Consider the following 17,840-nt stretch of genomic DNA (forward strand, 5'->3'; position numbering starts at 1 on the left):
AGACATCATAACAAGGTGAGGAGTGGGCCATCAGGTCGAGTCCAGGGGGCTGGTGGGAGGAAACGAAATCTGTTCCTAAGTCCAGTCCACCTGTGTTTTCAGGCCCGACCGCCATAGGAGGCATCGTCCAGAATCGGGAAGGTCCAGGGTGAATACGGCAACCAGGGCATAAGGGCGTCCCCGTGGATACCAGGTGAGCGTAACACCAGGATGATGATATCTGTCTTGTCATCATTCAGGCATAGTCCATGGGTGGCCATCCATGCCTGAATGATGAGATATACCTTGTTCACCAAGGCCGAATCCTTGTCGTAATCACCAGTAAGAGGTAGGAGGATCTGAGTATCATCTGCATAATTAGTGTAGGTGATACCCAGATGATCCAGATCATCGAAAAGGGGCTTAGTGAAGATGTTGTATAGGGTCGGTGAGACACAGGATCCTTGGAGCACCCGCAAGTGATAGGGATAGGGTCAGCTGCAGCCATATGTGAGAAGACTCTCATGGTCCGATTACTTAGAAAGGATTGTAGCCACGCTATGGCTTCTGTTGAGAAGTGTGCCGCCGAATCCAAATGATTGCATAAGCCCCGGTGATTGACCAGGTCAAAAGCATCCGATAAGTCCAGGAGGAGAAGAAGGGCCGATTCCCCTTTGTCCTTAAATTCATCGATCTGGGCCTTCAAGTCTATCAGCACTGTTTCGTTCCCATGCTGAGGCCGAAAACCTGATTGTCTTGCTCCTAGTAATGAGTTAGATTCCAATTGTTTTTGTATTTGTGAGTAGGCCATTTTATCTACGATTTGTAAGAGAAATGGCACTGTAGTAATTGGTCGGTAGTTAGTAGGAATCAATGGGTCTAGAGTCTGTTTTTTTAATAATGGGAGCACCCATGATTCCTTAAGGTTAGATGAGATGGTACTGGACACGAATGACGCGTTGATGAGTTTGGTAATAAAGGGGGGCAGGTCTCTGGCTGCAACCTTTATAAGTTGAGCGGGGCATTGGTCACCCTGACAATTAGAAGGTTTGAGTGATAATATAGTCTTTTCAGTTTCAATTATGGTGACTTTAGAGAACTTAAAGCGGTAAGATTTGACAGTGTTATTGGATGGATCTAGGGTGGTTCTATTAGGCGTATTGCTGGTTAATGAAGCTTTTTTCTTAGCAATTTTTACTTGTAGAGTCGTAACTTTGTTGGCTAGTGCTTGCTGTATGTTCGAGCACCAGAGTTTATCCTTTATATAGTTGTCTGGCACTGGGATGGGAGCTTCTAACTCTTTGAGGATGACAAAGCGTTCCTTCGTACTTGAGTTAGTTTGAGATATTCTAGCATTATAGGTTTCACGTGTGGCTAGGAGTATTTCATTTTTGTATATGGCTGTGATGCAGCTGAGATTAGTCTTATTTTCGTTAGACAGTTGTGCTTTACAAGATATCTCGCATTGCCTTTTTTTTTGTACGTAATGGTTTTAGATATGGTGTGTACCAAGAGTTCAGATGGGCCTTGGGTTTGCTTTGTCTTAATTTGAGTGGCGCTATTGAGTCTAGGGAGGTGGTCATGATATGATTATATTCCCTGACCAATGTGTCAGGTCCCAAATTTTCCGGGGTTGCATTAAGTGTCGGGAGGATAAGAGGGAGTAAATTGTTGCAGGTAATATTCCTTTTATTCCGGGTGGGAATAGGTGGAGCTGGCGGTACAGGCACGGAGATGGGTTTATCAGTGGCTATGGTAAAGGTTAGAAGGTAGTGGTCCAACCATATCTGAGGGGATATGGAGGAGATTGAGGCATTGCAGTTGTGGTCTGCTACCCAGTCCAATGTTCTTCCTTTAGTATGTGAAGGGTGGAGCACTTTCTGGGTAAAGCCTTGTTCCAATAGGATATTTGCCACACTTGATGCATGTTCATCTTTCGGGTCGTTATAGCCTAGGTTTAGGTCCCCTATTAGTAAGACTTGAGATGAGTTTTTTAAGTTATTGGATACAATATTAGATATGTCATCCTCAAATGTACCGATAGGGCCTGGAGGTCTATATATCAGATGGATCGTGAGAGTCTGGGAGCTGTTTAGTTGAGCTTGGCTGTCAAATTCTCACATGATTTGGTATCCGGGGATGGCACTAGTCTAATCGGTTGATTGTCTCTCGCTATAAGTGCGAGGCCTCCTCCGCAAGTATCAACTCTGTCTGATCTTAAAATGGTATATCCCTTAGGAATAGCTAATGAAAGAGCTGGTCCTGCGGCGGCATGAAACCAGGATTCAGTGATCACTAGGAAGTCAAGGTGTTCTACCTGGATGATATCTGCTATCTCAGTTGCATGAGCCACCATAGATCTCGCATTTATTAGCACGCCCTTAAGACTATTGTTAGCTGAGGCTGGTAGTAGAGAGCCTGTTTGGGTCTTGGAGGTAGAGTGGTTAGGGGCAGTAAGTCTAGGCCGGCCTTTTGTTTTGTGTAATGGGAGTAACGGGATTAGGGTTAGATGTTTTGTTAATGGAAGCAAGGGTTCTAGCTAGCGGTTCATAGAGTTTGGATAGTCTCGAGCCGAGTCTTCCATTTCTATTATTGGTAGTGCATGGTTGGGCATTCAGTAAAGGTCCTTGCATGATGAGTTTTATAGGCCATTGTTTACTTGTATGGATAGGAGGAAGGGCCATAGTGGAGTTTTGGGTGCTATGGTAGTTGTAGTCTACCAATATGATCACTAAATACACAGTGGCTGTCACAATAGTGAGGAAAGGCAGTAGAGTCCTTAGAATGTGCATGTTTAGGTGTTGTTAAGGAAGGGAGCTTAGTTGCAAGTGTCACAGTCAGAGGATGATAAGATAGGTACAAGTCAGCGGCTACTTTGAATTGCCTAAAGTAAGATTATTTTAACAAAAATGTGTTTAAGTGGGGAATGGTGTCACTAAATAAACAGAACATTATTAGTATGGTACTATGTTACACTAAGCAAGCAGAACAAATCAAATGTAGGTTGGCGTGAAAAAGTTTCACTCGGCCGCATGTACAAAGTTGATGTGATTGGCAGGCACTGTGTTTAGCAGGTGAGTGGAGTAATCTCAATACAGGTCAACCAAAGGCAGTGTTGCAAGTGGTAAGAAGCAGTCAAAGCAGGTCTAGTGTGGAAGGGGTTTGCCTCGTTTCACTTAGAAATCAATGCTGTGCCAAAGTAATATGGCAATCCAGTTCAAACAATCATAATGGCATAAACATTCACAGCGTTTCTCTTAGTAGTCGGTACAAGGCTAGTGCAATTGACAATCAGTGCTAATATAGTCTGTTAGCCCATTGCTCAATATAACTAGAAAGGTCTGTTCTAATAGTATGTACTCATTGAGTACAATATGTTATTAGACCCAGAGCGGAGTACTAGTTATTAGAGCCAGAACAGAGTGCTAATACAATAGACACATGGTTACAGTGATGTACACAAAGGTGATACAATGTGTTGTGTGGATCAGAGCGGCATACCAGCGGTATAGGCAAAATAGCACTATAGAAGTAATCGAACAGCAAGTAATGATTTCCATACCGTAGTATACTTTGTAATGCAGTTGTGCAGTGCAATACGAAACAAATAACGGGCGGCCTATATTTAGGATAGATCTTATCTGATGTGTACTCTACTAGGCACAATATGCGTTATATTAGTAGATCATGGGCTTGCACGGGTGCTGGGCAGCGCCAGTGCTGCATGCGCAAACGAGTGATAACCACGGCCGAAGCAGAGTCCGTTTTTAAATGCTTCAAAAGTTCCTCATGGGGCTGTTAACCATTGGAAATATCTCTTACATGAGGGTCAATAGGTCTTAGAATGGGGCTTGAGTTCTTACCGCACAAATGGTTTCGATGGTTGATTTCTGGATGCAGGGATGCAGGAAGAGCGAGATAGGGGGACCTTTGGTGAAACGCTTGTAAAGGTCCTGGGACGGTACGTCTGGGCGACCTTCCAGGCTCCGACAGGCTCGGGACAGGGGTTAGCCTTGCTTCTTGTGCCTCTCTTCGTGGGCCGGCTTTGCCTGCCGGCGTAGTGTGATTGGTTGATGTGAATCTCATCAGCCAATCCTCATTCCCTGGTATGTGTCGAGATGAGGAGGTCTGCCAAAAATCAGGCGACGGCCATCTTTAGATGGAGAGGGCCTCATGGGTCTCAATTGTAGTATTCTTTATTTTGCACAGCAGTAAGGTGCAAAAAGGGACCTTGTCAGGGTTTCCGGGCGCAAAATGAGCTGATTAAGTCGATTTTACCTATGGAGCGTTGGGAAGGTGGCAGGAAGGGGTACCCTGCTCCTGCAGTGTACGGGCGGACTCCTAGTCCGACAAAGGCATCATCAGGCCCGATGGTGCTGGGGAGGTCATACATAGGCCAGCACAGGCCTCACTCACTCAGCATACAAAAACCACAGGACTCGTCGGCTCGGTTACTCGGTCCAGAATGACATGTCTTCCGCCCAATCTTTACTACGGGCCCCTGTCACATGCCTCCGGTCTCCCCTCACTCACGTGATGGGGCCCAACCTCGTAACACCACATGGGGGTCTAGGGAGCCATTTGGACTCACATCGAATTAGAGGGCTCCATACAGCCACTGCTAATCTCAGATTATGAGGAAGAGCTTGCACCGGTGCCGAGAAGGAGCAAAGCCGGTTGCACAACTGGTGCTGTCTGCCTAACATATATCTCTCTCCCTGTTGGCTCATTAACAACAGCATGCACCGTACACAAGGTGTACCCTAGAGAGGGCTCAGCCTGTCTACAGAACTAGCCCCCCAATAAGTGCCTCGTGCAGAAATGCATATATAGGCTAACATTCAGGACCCCGCCCCTGTACAAAGAAGAGGGCACCATCCCAGAAACCGATTACTATCTGCGACCTCACAGCGTCCAGGCGATCCTCAGGACCATCGACCAGCACCACTGGAGTCTCCACCAGTGACTTCACCTGAGCACAGGTACCCGCACTGCCTGAGGGCACGATGTTCCATTTCTGTAAATCCCGGGGGGGGGGGGGGGGGGGGGCACACGTGCGTTACAGCTGCAAAGCAACGTGGTGGGGCAGTTGAACAACATCAAAGAGGGAGAACTCTCTGTCACATTCCCAGCTAACAATCATTGGCCCCCACCTTGAGTTTGCTGGAATCAGTGAACACAAACACTACATCAAATACTTCCTGTTTTTGCCACCCGCCCAATTATCAGGGAGACATTATTTACTGCATGCGGTACTCCAGGATACGGTTTATAGTGATGGTTTCGAAACAAAAGTTTCGAAAACAAAAGCTCCGACATGCTATTTTTAACATGCAAAAGTGCATTTTTATCAAAACCAATCCGTCGACAATAGACACGGACTGGTTTCAATAGAAATGCACTTTTACATGTTAAAAGTAGCATTTCAATGCTTTTTTGTAACTTTAAAACGTTACATGGAGCTGTCTAGTGCTGAAATTTCAGCACTGGCCAGCCCCTTGTTACGTTTTAAAGTTTTTGTGTTTATTGGGAGGGGGTTCCCCCCCAGCCCTCTTGCCACACCTCCCACTCCCAACCCTAACCCAAGCCCCTAACCCTAAACCCTAGCCCTGACCCCAACCCTAACCCTAACCCCAATGTAACCCTTAAAATAACCCAAACCCCAACCCTAAGCCTATTTTAACACCTAAACTAACCCTAGCCCCAACCCTAACCCCAACCCTAAGCCCTAACCCAAACCCTAATGTAACCCCCCAATGTAAAAACAAAGTAAGTTCCCTACTAGGAACTCCCGTCCCCTGCACACTGTCTAAGGCTATATCGGCAAATATTTAAAGATGAATAATACAATTTTCATTTTCGTAAATTAGGTAAGGTTTGTCTGAACATTCAATTTTTTAGACTAGGCTTGTGACATCACCTAATCTAATCATCAAGAAGAGTGACATAACTTTTTCATTTTTCATTAATATACAAAAGAAGGCAACTTGTAACTTGATGTTTGGTTGATTCAGGATTTATTGTTATATAAATGCCCAACGCGTTTCGAGATAGATTCTCTTCTCCAGGGCCTGTTTTTATGGAAATCAAACTTTAAATCTAGTAAAGAAATAAATAATATTCTAAATTAGATAAAAATACCAACAAAAATTGTTTTGCAAAGAAACATTCGTGTTATAATATGAATCATATAAATACCACATAATTTAGACCTATTCAATCTTTGAAAGAAACTGTCAACAAACAGACTGTCATCTTGTTACGAGAAAAATGATGAACCACTAGTTCCAAACATACAGTGAAAGTTAAGATATGGACATACTTCACAGAATTCTATATATAAGTTCATAGTGTATTGTAATGCATGGGTTAGTAGGTAGTTTTTAGATTTAGAAAACAAAGTAACTAATTATACAATTAGTATACTGATACCTTTATTGAATGTTCAAGGCGCAAGTGGATATGTGTCATGATCTCTGCTTCCAAAAGGTCAGGGTTTTCCCAACTCCCTTGGAAGCAGATCCATAACCCAGGTTCCGAGTGCCAACCAGTCCCAATTGGGACCTTTTGGACCCAGTCCTGGCGCCAGTGGCACCAGGCTCATAAATATGCCCAGTCCCAGCGCTGGAAGCGCCGGGCTCATAATGCTTGGGTGGACTTACCTGCAGCAGACCATGCTGCTTACTTGCCTGCCAGTTGAGCCTCTGATCCTCTTCTGTTTGGAACTACTTTTCCTGTTGGGTGGGGCAGGAGCCACTCCCTAGATTCAGAACACTGGAACTCTTCTGGAAAGCAGGAACTCTTTTCTTAGGCGTGGCTGTGGAAGGAGACACCTAAGCACTACAGGAGGCTATTTAAACCACACCCGATGGATGAATCTTGCTTTGCGTTATTCTGCATCCTCTGCAGCAGAACGCTCATCGTGTCTTCTGCATCTGATCCTGGGCCTAAGGAAAAAGGCTTACCATCCTGAATCCAGTCTTTAGCAACACCTATAAAGACAAGAAAGAACAGGTTAGCATTACGGTCTTCAGTGACAGCTCTTCACTTACCTGGTCCATCGGCTGTCACCAACGCCTCGCGCTGCATTCCGGCATCTGAAAGACAAAGGCTTACCTACTCTTCGTGCGCGCCGGAGGTCTTCACACTGCATTCCGGCATCTGAAAGACAAAAGCTTACCAACTCTTTGCACGCTCCGGAGGCCTTCGGCGCTGCATCCCGCATCTGAAAGACAAAACAAGGTGCGTTTAAAGACATTGGGGAACTTTAATACTCACGTGCCATTACTCCTTTCCACATCTAACCCAGTGGGTATTCCGGCACCCTGCAGCCGCTCCGAACTTTTACCTGCAAAATAAAAAGACAGTTAGAGCGCATCGTGAAGCAGGCAACAAGCGCTTACTTACGTGCTTCCAGGCGCTTCTATTCATCACACGGGCTCCATCTTCAACTCACTTCAGCCCGTCATCCGCCATCGCCGGAACCCTGCAAAACAAGAGACATCATTACTAAAGACTTTAAAGACATTAGAATTACTCGAAACTTACCGTTCGTGCAGTAAACGACGGACAGCAGTCCTCTGAAGTCAAGAGGCCTGCTCCCCTTATCCAGTGAAGAAACTGGTTACAGCACCCTGCCCCGAGGCAGATGGAGAGCACAGCGTTCACTTACCTAAGGTGAGAGCGTTAACCTTTGGGGTTCTACAGGAGAAGAGAAAGGGAAGAAGCGAGAGACATTCAATAACCCAGTTCCTTAATCCCATATTTTCTATCTGCAGACATCTTACCCTTCAAGTCAGACATACAGTGCACAGAGGTCCAGCCCAAAGAGCCAGCCGTGTGTTACACATCACCTTTGAAGATACGGTATACGCCCAGTCAAGACCGGTGCCTCTACGGGAATCAGGTGAGCGTTACAGAACGCAAAGCCTACCACAAAACTCCCGTCCAGGCGCTATGGAAACCTCGGATACCGACCAGCTAGCCCAGTTACTTGGGGAACTAAGGGCAGAAGTGCATGCAGCCCGTCAGGAAACGAACGCTCTAAGAAGGGAACTGATTATTTCCAAGGAGCGAACAGATGATCTCGCTAGACAATTGCTACAGTCACAAGCCGGACAGACCCCGTTACCCGCATCTGGGGGAAATCTTCCTTCTACATCCTCTATGAATCCAGTGCAGATCAACCTACCTGGGAATGTACCTCTGGCTCCGCCCGAACGATTTTCTGGTGACCCAAAGAGGTTTGCAGTATTTATCAATCAGTGCCGGTTGCATTTCTGATGCCGGCCAGCAGCCTTTCCAACTGATCAAGCTAAAGTAGCTTTCGTGCTTTCGTACCTTAGTGGCAATGCGGCAGACTGGTCGATCCCTCTAGTAAATCAAGATGATCCGGTCCTCCATGATTTTCAAGCTTTTCAGCTCAGTATGGAAAAACTGTTCGCAAGACATTCACAGGGGCAGGCCTTGGACAATGAGCTTCTTTCGTTGCGACAAGGTAATCAAGACCTTTTGGCTTATATTGCGTCTTACAACAGACTGATAGTGGAAACTCAATGGCCTGAGGACAAAAGGATTACGCTGTTTTATAGAGGTCTACGTGGAGAGCTCAAGGATGTGTTAGCCCAAGTAGTGAATCCCCCACAAGATTGTTCGGACTATATAGACTTAGTCGTTCAAATAGATCACAGACTGCAGAACAGGAAGGCCGATCGTTCCAAGTTTGATGCTCAAGTATTTTCCAAACCGCCAACTCCTTCCAAAGGAGTAGACTCCGGGGAACCCATGCAAATAGGGGGTCTGAAAGGTCCTCTAACACAAAAGGAGCGGGAAAGGAGAAAACAGTTGCAATTATGCCTCTATTGCGGAAACTCAGGGCACTTTCTTCGAGACTGTCCGGTGAAACCTGCCAAGAAGGCAGTAGGAGCTGCAGTTACCAAAGTTACAAACTCTGAGCAGGGAAACGACCTCGCCCGACAAGAATAGAGGTCCTCTTGCCGAGCGTGAAAACCAGTTCCGTGACCTCGCATTTCGTGATACCTATGGTCCTCATTAGCCCTGATAATCCGGATCGATTACATGCAATTGAAGCTTACGTCGACAGCGGTGCCATCGGCAATTATGTGGATCATGAAATGGTTTTGAGGATCAATCTAACTCTTTGTCCCAAGGCTGTAAAGGACGTCATTACTACAGTGGATGGTACGGAGATAGCCTCCGGGCCAGTAACGCATACCACTCAAGAGGTGACGCTAGTAAGTCAAGATGGACACCATGAGAAGATCGTGTTCGATGTGATCAAGGCCCCTCAGTTTCAGATTATTCTAGGAATACCTTGGTTAGAGAAACACAATCCTCTGATCGATTGGCGAGCAAGAACGGTCCAGTTTCCAGAATGTGTCTCTACTTGTCACCCTCCACCTGGTGTTGCACTGGCAGCAATTTCTTCAGAGACTCCCCAGTTACCTCCCGAATACCTAGAATACCAAGATGTTTTCCGGAAGGATCAGGCTAACTCTCTACCTCCTCATAGGTCTTATGACTGCCAGATAGACCTGATACCTGGATCTACTCCTCCTTGTAGTAGAATTTATGCCCTCACCGAGCCTGAGAACCTTCACCTTCGACAATACCTGGATCAATACCTGGCAAATGGGTTTATTCGTCCTTCCAAGTCCCCTGCTTCTTCAGCTTTGTTCTTCGTTCCAAAAAAGGAAGGAGACCTTAGAACTTGTATAGATTATCGCTCCCTGAACCAGATCACCGTTAAGAATAGATATCCATTACCTTTGATCCCTGAACTCCTGGACCAAGTCAGAAAAGCATGCATATATACAAAGCTGGATCTTAGAGGAGCTTACCACTTGGTACGAGTAAAAGAGGGCGATGAATGGAAGACGGCCTTCCGCACCAAGTATGGGCTATTTGAATATCAGGTCATGCCCTTCAGACTTTGCAATGCCCCGGCCGCCTTTCAATATTTTATGAACGATGTCCTCAGAGAGCTCATAGATGTGTGTGTTGTTGTTTACATTGACGACATCCTCGTTTATTCTTCATCGGAATCTGAACATCGGAAACACGTGAAAATGGTCCTCGAAAGATTGCGTCAACACAAACTTTTCGCTAAGTTGGAAAAATGTGTTTTCAACGTGACTGAAGTTGAATTCTTGGGATTCATATTATCACCTGGCGGAGTGCGTATGGATTCAAAGAAGGTCGATGCAGTTCTCAAATGGCCATCACCATCCTCCGTAAAAGGTGTGCAAAGCATGTTAGGCTTCGCTAACTTTTACCACAGGTTTATCCCCGAATTCTCTCGAATAGTCCAGCCCATCACTGCCTTGTTAAAGAAAAATAAACGTTTTGAATGGTCTACCGAGGCGGAACAAGCTTTCCAGGATTTGAAGACTAAATTTATCTCTGCACCAATCTTAAAACACCCTCGCCCCGAACTCCCCTACATCGTGGAAACTGATGCTTCAAGCCTTGCCATGGGGGCAGTTCTATCACAAAAGGACCCGCTAACCAATCAGTTGCATCCCGTGGCATTTTGGTCCCGCAAATTCTCGCCTCCTGAAATCAATTACACGATTACTGACAAGGAACTTCTGGCTATCAAGTCTGCCTTTAAGGCTTGGCGGCATTATCTGCTGGGGGCCCGACACACCGTTACTGTGATTACGGATCACCGAAACCTGCAATATTTGAAAACCGCAAAAGCCCAATCCTCTAGACAACTCCGTTGGGCATTATTCTTTGCCGAGTTTGACTTCATAATTACCTATCGACCTGGTACAAAGAACGGTAAAGCTGATGCCCTTTCTCGGATGGGAGTGGAAGAACACTTGATCAACCCTAAACCTGTACCAATCATTCCCGAACAAAGAATTCTGGGTGTAATCGCCACAGAATCCATAGAGGAAGTTAAGGATAAAGCCAGGCAACTTGTAACTCCAGCAGACATACAGAATTGGCATCTGCAGGGAAAGGACTTTGCAGTAAAGGACAACTTATTGTATTTCCAAGAACGATTATACCTACCCAGCACAGATTTACAGAAAAAAGTAATCTCTTGTTATCACGATTCTTTAATGGAAGGACATCCCGGTATGGCCAAGACCTCAGAAAAGATCAAGCGCTACTTCTGGTGGCCGTCTTGGAAAAAAGATATCAGAGACTTTATAATGTCCTGTGGAGTAGCACCCAAAACAAGAGTCGAAAGGAAAGACCAGCAGGCCTCTTACGCCCTATTGACATCCCACCTCGCCCTTGGCATACGCTTTCTATGGACTTCATCACCGATCTACCTCCATGCTCCGGATACAATACGATTCTAGTAATCGTGGACTTATTCTCCAAGATGGCGCATTTCATTCCGCTCAAAGGCTTGCCAACAGCAGCAACTCTGGCCCGAGAATTTCTCGAAAACATCGTCCGACTGCTGGTTTTCCTTCGGTTCTAATTTCGGATCGAGGTAGTCAATTTATTTCTCATTTTTGGCGAAGTTGCTGTCGGTCGGCTCAAATTGATGTGAGACTATCGACCAGTCACCACCCTCAGACCGACGGACAAACCGAGAGGACCAATCAAACTCTGGAACAGTATTTACGCTGCATGCTGCAACAAACTGAAAAAACTTGGAAAGACATCCTTTGGATAGCCGAATATGCCTACAATAACTCTGTCCATTCGGGAACTGGGAAAACCCAGTTTTTTCTTTTGTACGGCAGTCACCCTTGAACCTCGGAGTTGGATCCCCTCCAAGATCTTGAAACACCAGCAGTAGACTACCTGCATTCTACAATCACCCAAGCCTTTAAGGAAGCTGTTTCTCACCTTCAAAGGGCTAAAGAACAATACAAGAAAGGAGCAGATCAACATCGGAAGGAAGCCCCTCAATATCAAGTAGGAGATCAAGTCTGGTTATCCACCAAATATCTACCTCTAAAAGGGCCACGCACATTCAACCCAAGATACCTTGGTCCCTATTCCATCACTACCATAGTAAACCCAGTAGCGGTCAAGTTGGACTTGCCCCCGCACATGAAGATACATCCGGTCTTCCACGTCTCTCTATTAAAACCCGTGCAACCTCAAACCCGACTAACTAAATCTCCAAAACCTATCCTAGTTGATGGAGAACTCGAGTTTGAAGTCAAAAGCATTCTGGACTCCAAGATCTCCAAATCTAAACTATTTTACCTAATTGACTGGAAAGGCTACGGCCCCCAAGAGAGATCCTGGGAACCTGCTGAATATGTCCACGCTCCTCGCCTAATCAAAAGATTTCACCGAACATTTCCTGACAAGCCAAAACCCCCGGAGAAGCCCGGTTTGGGAGGGGCCTTGAGGGGGGGTACTGTCATGATCTCTGCTTCCAAAAGGTCAGGGTTTTCCCAACTCCCTTGGAAGCAGATCCATAACCCAGGTTCCGAGTGCCAACCAGTCCCAATTGGGACCTTTTGGACCCAGTCCTGGCGCCAGTGGCACCAGGCTCATAAATATGCCCAGTCCCAGCGCTGGAAGCGCCGGGCTCATAATGCTTGGGTGGACTTACCTGCAGCAGACCATGCTGCTTACTTGCCTGCCAGTTGAGCCTCTGATCCTCTTCTGTTTGGAACTACTTTTCCTGTTGGGTGGGGCAGGAGCCACTCCCTAGATTCAGAACACTGGAACTCTTCTGGAAAGCAGGAACTCTTTTCTTAGGCGTGGCTGTGGAAGGAGACACCTAAGCACTACAGGAGGCTATTTAAACCACACCCGATGGATGAATCTTGCTTTGCGTTATTCTGCATCCTCTGCAGCAGAACGCTCATCGTGTCTTCTGCATCTGATCCTGGGCCTAAGGAAAAAGGCTTACCATCCTGAATCCAATCTTTAGCAACACCTATAAAGACAAGAAAGAACAGGTTAGCATTACGGTCTTCAGTGACAGCTCTTCACTTACCTGGTCCATCGGCTGTCACCAACGCCTCGCGCTGCATTCCGGCATCTGAAAGACAAAGGCTTACCTACTCTTCGTGCGCTCCGGAGGTCTTCACACTGCATTCCGGCATCTGAAAGACAAAAGCTTACCAACTCTTCGCACGCTCCGGAGGCCTTCGGCGCTGCATCCCGCATCTGAAAGACAAAACAAGGTGCGTTTAAAGACATTGGGGAACTTTAATACTCACGTGCCATTACTCCTTTCCACATCTAACCAAGTGGGTATTCCGGCACCCTGCAGCCGCTCCGAACTTTTACCTGCAAAATAAAAACACAGTTAGAGCGCATCGTGAAGCAGGCAACAAGCGCTTACTTACGTGCTTCCAGGCGCTTCTATTCATCACACGGGCTCCATCTTCAACTCACTTCAGCCCGTCATCCGCCATCGCCGGAACCCTGCAAAACAAGAGACATCATTACTAAAGACTTTAAAGACATTAGAATTACTCGAAACTTACCGTTCGTGCAGTAAACGACGGACAGCAGTCCTCTGAAGTCAAGAGGCCTGCTCCCCTTATCCAGTGAAGAAACTGGTTACAGCACCCTGCCCCGAGGCAGATGGAGAGCACAGCGTTCACTTACCTAAGGTGAGAGCGTTAACCTTTGGGGTTCTACAGGAGAAGAGAAAGGGAAGAAGAGAGAGACATTCAATAACCCAGTTCCTTAATCCCATATTTTCTATCTGCAGACATCTTACCCTTCAAGTCAGACATACAGTGCACAGAGGTCCAGCCCAAAGAGCCAGCCGTGTGTTACAAATCACCTTTGAAGATACGGTATACGCCCAGTCAAGACCGGTGCCTCTACGGGAATCAGGTGAGCGCTACAATATGCTTACCCTGTTGTTTTTTTTCTTAAAAAGGTGAGTTTGTGGGTACTCCTCCCTTAGAGGTCTGGTCAGACCCGCAATGTTTCTGTTCTTATTTTTTCATAAGTATCTAAAACATATATTTTTGAGTTACTCTAACCTTATATGGGAACATAAGGAAGAGCTAATGAGTCTTTTCTTGAGAGCATTATTCAAGATCTTCATAGTTTTCCATTTTAGCCAAATGTTGTTTACAGTATAGAAAAACAACAGACATTATTTGTTTATCAATCTTGCCAATAAATGTTTGGTGTAAAATAAATCCCTAGTAATCAGAAACTTTAAGAGAAAGATGTCACTTACTATGTAAAAAGAATCTAAAAGAAGATTGAGTTATGAGTGCTCATTGAGATACTCCAGAAACATGAACATCTGTAGGGCCGAATCAGGTTTCCCTGGTCTGGTCAGTCATTAGCCAAATAGAACGCTGTATCATCTTAAATATAAGAGATAATCCTATGGTAGAGCTCAATTTTACATAAAAGACTTTTGCTAAAGTACAAATTTAGGAAAATAGCATTCCTAGAGAGTGACTAAGATTCTAGTAGGGTACTTACTATTCAGGTGTTTAGGGTTCCTTTCCTGGTTGTAGCGTTGGCAAAGCTCCAAGGGCTAGTGCAACGCCGAATATGTATGTCTCCCCAAGATGGCCGTACTTATGGCGTTTACGTGAATGACGTCACGTATGCAAACAATCTATGAGCCCCAAGCGAGTCCATTATGTATATCTCCTAATGTTTCACTGGGAGAAAAGTCGGATGTCCTTGGATGTCCTTACTGACATGATTTGAAGTAAAGATTATCTCGAAAAAAGGGAAAATTATGGTGGCATATGGTTCTATGTGCGTGACGTCATCGCGTGATTAACGTGAATGACATCACTTTTGTAAACAATAATAGAGAAGCGAAATTCCGTCTCTTGGTGTCACCCAATGATAAGGAGAAAGATCTTCTTATTATCATGATTAGATTCGGGGGGAATACATTTGTCTATTGTAAAGAAAAATTCAGTTTTTGACTATTTGAAAAAGAACGGTTATTTTGAACGGGATATCACCATGGTTAGTTGTCAAATTGCATATCCTAATACATAAAGGTGAATGAATCGTTCATAATAGGTATGGGAAGACATAAGGACCATATGGAAATACTCCTCCTTGATCAGCTGACCTGATTGCGCAGTCAATAACAGTGCAGTTAGTAATGATACATTTAGAATTTTTGAACAGCATAGGTGATTCCATCAGGCGCACTACTATCCTAAGGATACATAGAGTTTGGACTTACTAGATGAAATGTTATTGAATTCTAACATGACATGGCAGTTTTTAAGTAAAGTACTAACCTAGGGATACATAGAGTTTGGACTTACTAGATGAAATATTATTGAATTCTAACATGACATGGCAGTTTTTAAGTAAAGTACTATCCTAGGGATACATAGAGTTTGAACATCATAGATGATCAAGATGAGTTTGATGATCACATAGATGATCACATAGAGTTTGAACATCATAGATGAAAATCATGGAATTCAAACATAGCATACATGTAGACTTATATAGACCAATGAGTGTAATTAGATTGGTTTGTGCACTGTCCTTACAATGCCTAATACTGAATTTGAATATCTTAAGAAAAAATCATTTGAAGGGCTCCAATGTAACCCTTAAACTAACCCAAGCCTCAACCCTAACCCTATTTTAACACCTAAACGAACCCTAGCCCCAACTCTAACCCTCAGCCCTAACCCTAACCCTAATGAAAACCCCCAATGTAACCCTTAAACTAACCCAAGCCCCAACCCTAACCATATTTTAACACCTAAACTAACCCTAGCCCCAACCCAAACCCAACCCCAACCCTAAGCCCTAACCCTAATGTAACCCCCCAATGTAACCCTTAAACTAACCCAACCCCCAACCCTGCACTAATACTTACCTGCATTTAGATACCTTATTCGAATTTTTTTCAGAAAAATGACTAGTCGAAAAAGTGACTATTAGAAAAAATGTATCTCCAAAAATTGCATTCGAAAGTTTTGCTTTCGAAAAAATGACGGGACACCCCTGGATATTACCTGCTTAGAATTGAAATACCGCTTGAATTTTACTCCAATGTTTACCTCCATCGAAAGAATTATGTACAAATTGCAACCCCACCCCAGGTTCTGTTTGCTTAGTGTAGGAGTGTTTTAACTTATTCCCCTGCACTTATATCCAATTACGGCAAAATAATATGTCATCGGATCTCCAAAAGGAGTGAAAAGGTGGGTATCTCGCAAGCACACCTTCTCTCTCTTGTATAGTAAGAGTATTGTGCACAGACCGTTTCCAGCCTAGAAATAGGGGTGGAAGTGGATTATTAAACATGTAAACGATAGAGCATTTCGATTTTGGTGGCATTTCAGTAAATCCAGAAGCCGGATAGGAAGCCTTCCTTCCATCATGGGGATTCTCAGAATTGTTGCAAGAATTTTCCAACTGCACACCATTTCACAGTGACATTGAGAATCCAGCCACATGAAGACAAGAGGCACGCCCCCAGCCCAATTTCATTTCCGCCCTGGGGTACCCAGATCTAGTGCACTCAATGGCCAGGCCCTGGAAGGAATGGATCAAGGAAGGAGTAAAGGGATGCTGGTAAATGTTTGGGGCGGAAGGTCACGTGACATTCTGTGGACCAATAGAACCTCTTCCACCTGGTAGGCACGAGATGGAGTAAGACATCGAAGAAGCAAAGAGAGTCTAAAGGATTTAACAGCAAAAGGAATGACCATGCTCAAGTTAACATGAGAACACATGCAAGTTAGGAGCCAGTGGTGGATTATGAAATCACTCCAGCTGAGCTAGCAATAGCTTCTGTCTTCATTCATTATTCAGGCATGACTATCAGAGACATGCTAGTGGCTCTGTCTAGAGGTGGAAAGACTCGGGAGATGTCCATGCTGCTATAACTTCTCCCTGGCTTCCGGATGTTAGCACGGAGGTCGGGGGATTCTGTATAAGCCGCTCGTCTGTGATAAGGAGTGCTAACAAATCACAACCACACACATCTAGGTTACAACTCGGCTCTGCCCTGTTTCTAGTCATCACCGCCCTTTATTTCCTCTCTACCTTTCCATCGTCACGTGAAACACCACATTCCTCCCAAACTTGGATCTCTTGAATAAAATCTATCGACTCACTTGGGGTCGTGCATAAGTCTTTCTTGGGTTGAATGGGTCCTGGTATCTCTGAGGTTTTCGGTGGCATACTCCAAATAGGACATACCCCACGCAGTTGGGATGATGGGCAAGGTCTTTCTCATAATCCATTTCGGGTGTTTACCCTTCTCTCGTGTTCTCCTTCTTCTCGGCTTTCGCCTGCTTCCTCATCGAGGTGAGGCAGTCGCAGTGCCTCATTCTGCGAGGATGTGTTGTACATGCCTCAGGGTGTTCCTCTAGCAGATTCGGGGTCGCCCCTCCCTCCTGTACGTGTGGGGGTTGCTCATTCCAGAGTGTTGATGGTACCTTGCGGAAATGGGAGATGTTACGGGATTACCACTTCCTGCCCTCTGGTGGCCGTTATCTTGCTGTGGTCAGAGTTGAGCACTGTCCACGGGCACGACTTGGATGACAGGGTCCTTTTCTGTGGGGGTGTCTGGTTCTTGACTAGCACAGTGTCACCAGCCTGGAATTCTCACTGCTGTGCTCAATCAGCGTGGTTCTCCTTTTCATTATGTTTCTCTCGTGCCTCTCCGATGAGTGGTGTGTCGGGTTCAGGGGCTACCCAGTTAGGGTGTAACAGCAGTTCAGTTTGAATACGCACTCCAAACATCAGTGTGGCCGGGCTGACATGTGTAGATGTGTGTGGGGGGGGGGGGTCTGCCTGTGTGACCTGAGGAATTGATACACGGCTGGCAGCCACAGTTATTGTTGGTCCTTTGCGATCCTTATTGTCTTATTCAGTGACCCCCATGAACCTTTCAGCGTCTCCATTTGCTTGCAGCCAACATGGGGTAATCT

The sequence above is a fragment of the Ambystoma mexicanum genome, chromosome 10 (assembly GCF_040938575.1).
Source record: "Ambystoma mexicanum isolate Mex_15411 chromosome 10, UKY_AmexF1_1, whole genome shotgun sequence".
In the NCBI taxonomy this organism is placed as follows: Eukaryota; Metazoa; Chordata; class Amphibia; order Caudata; family Ambystomatidae; genus Ambystoma; species Ambystoma mexicanum.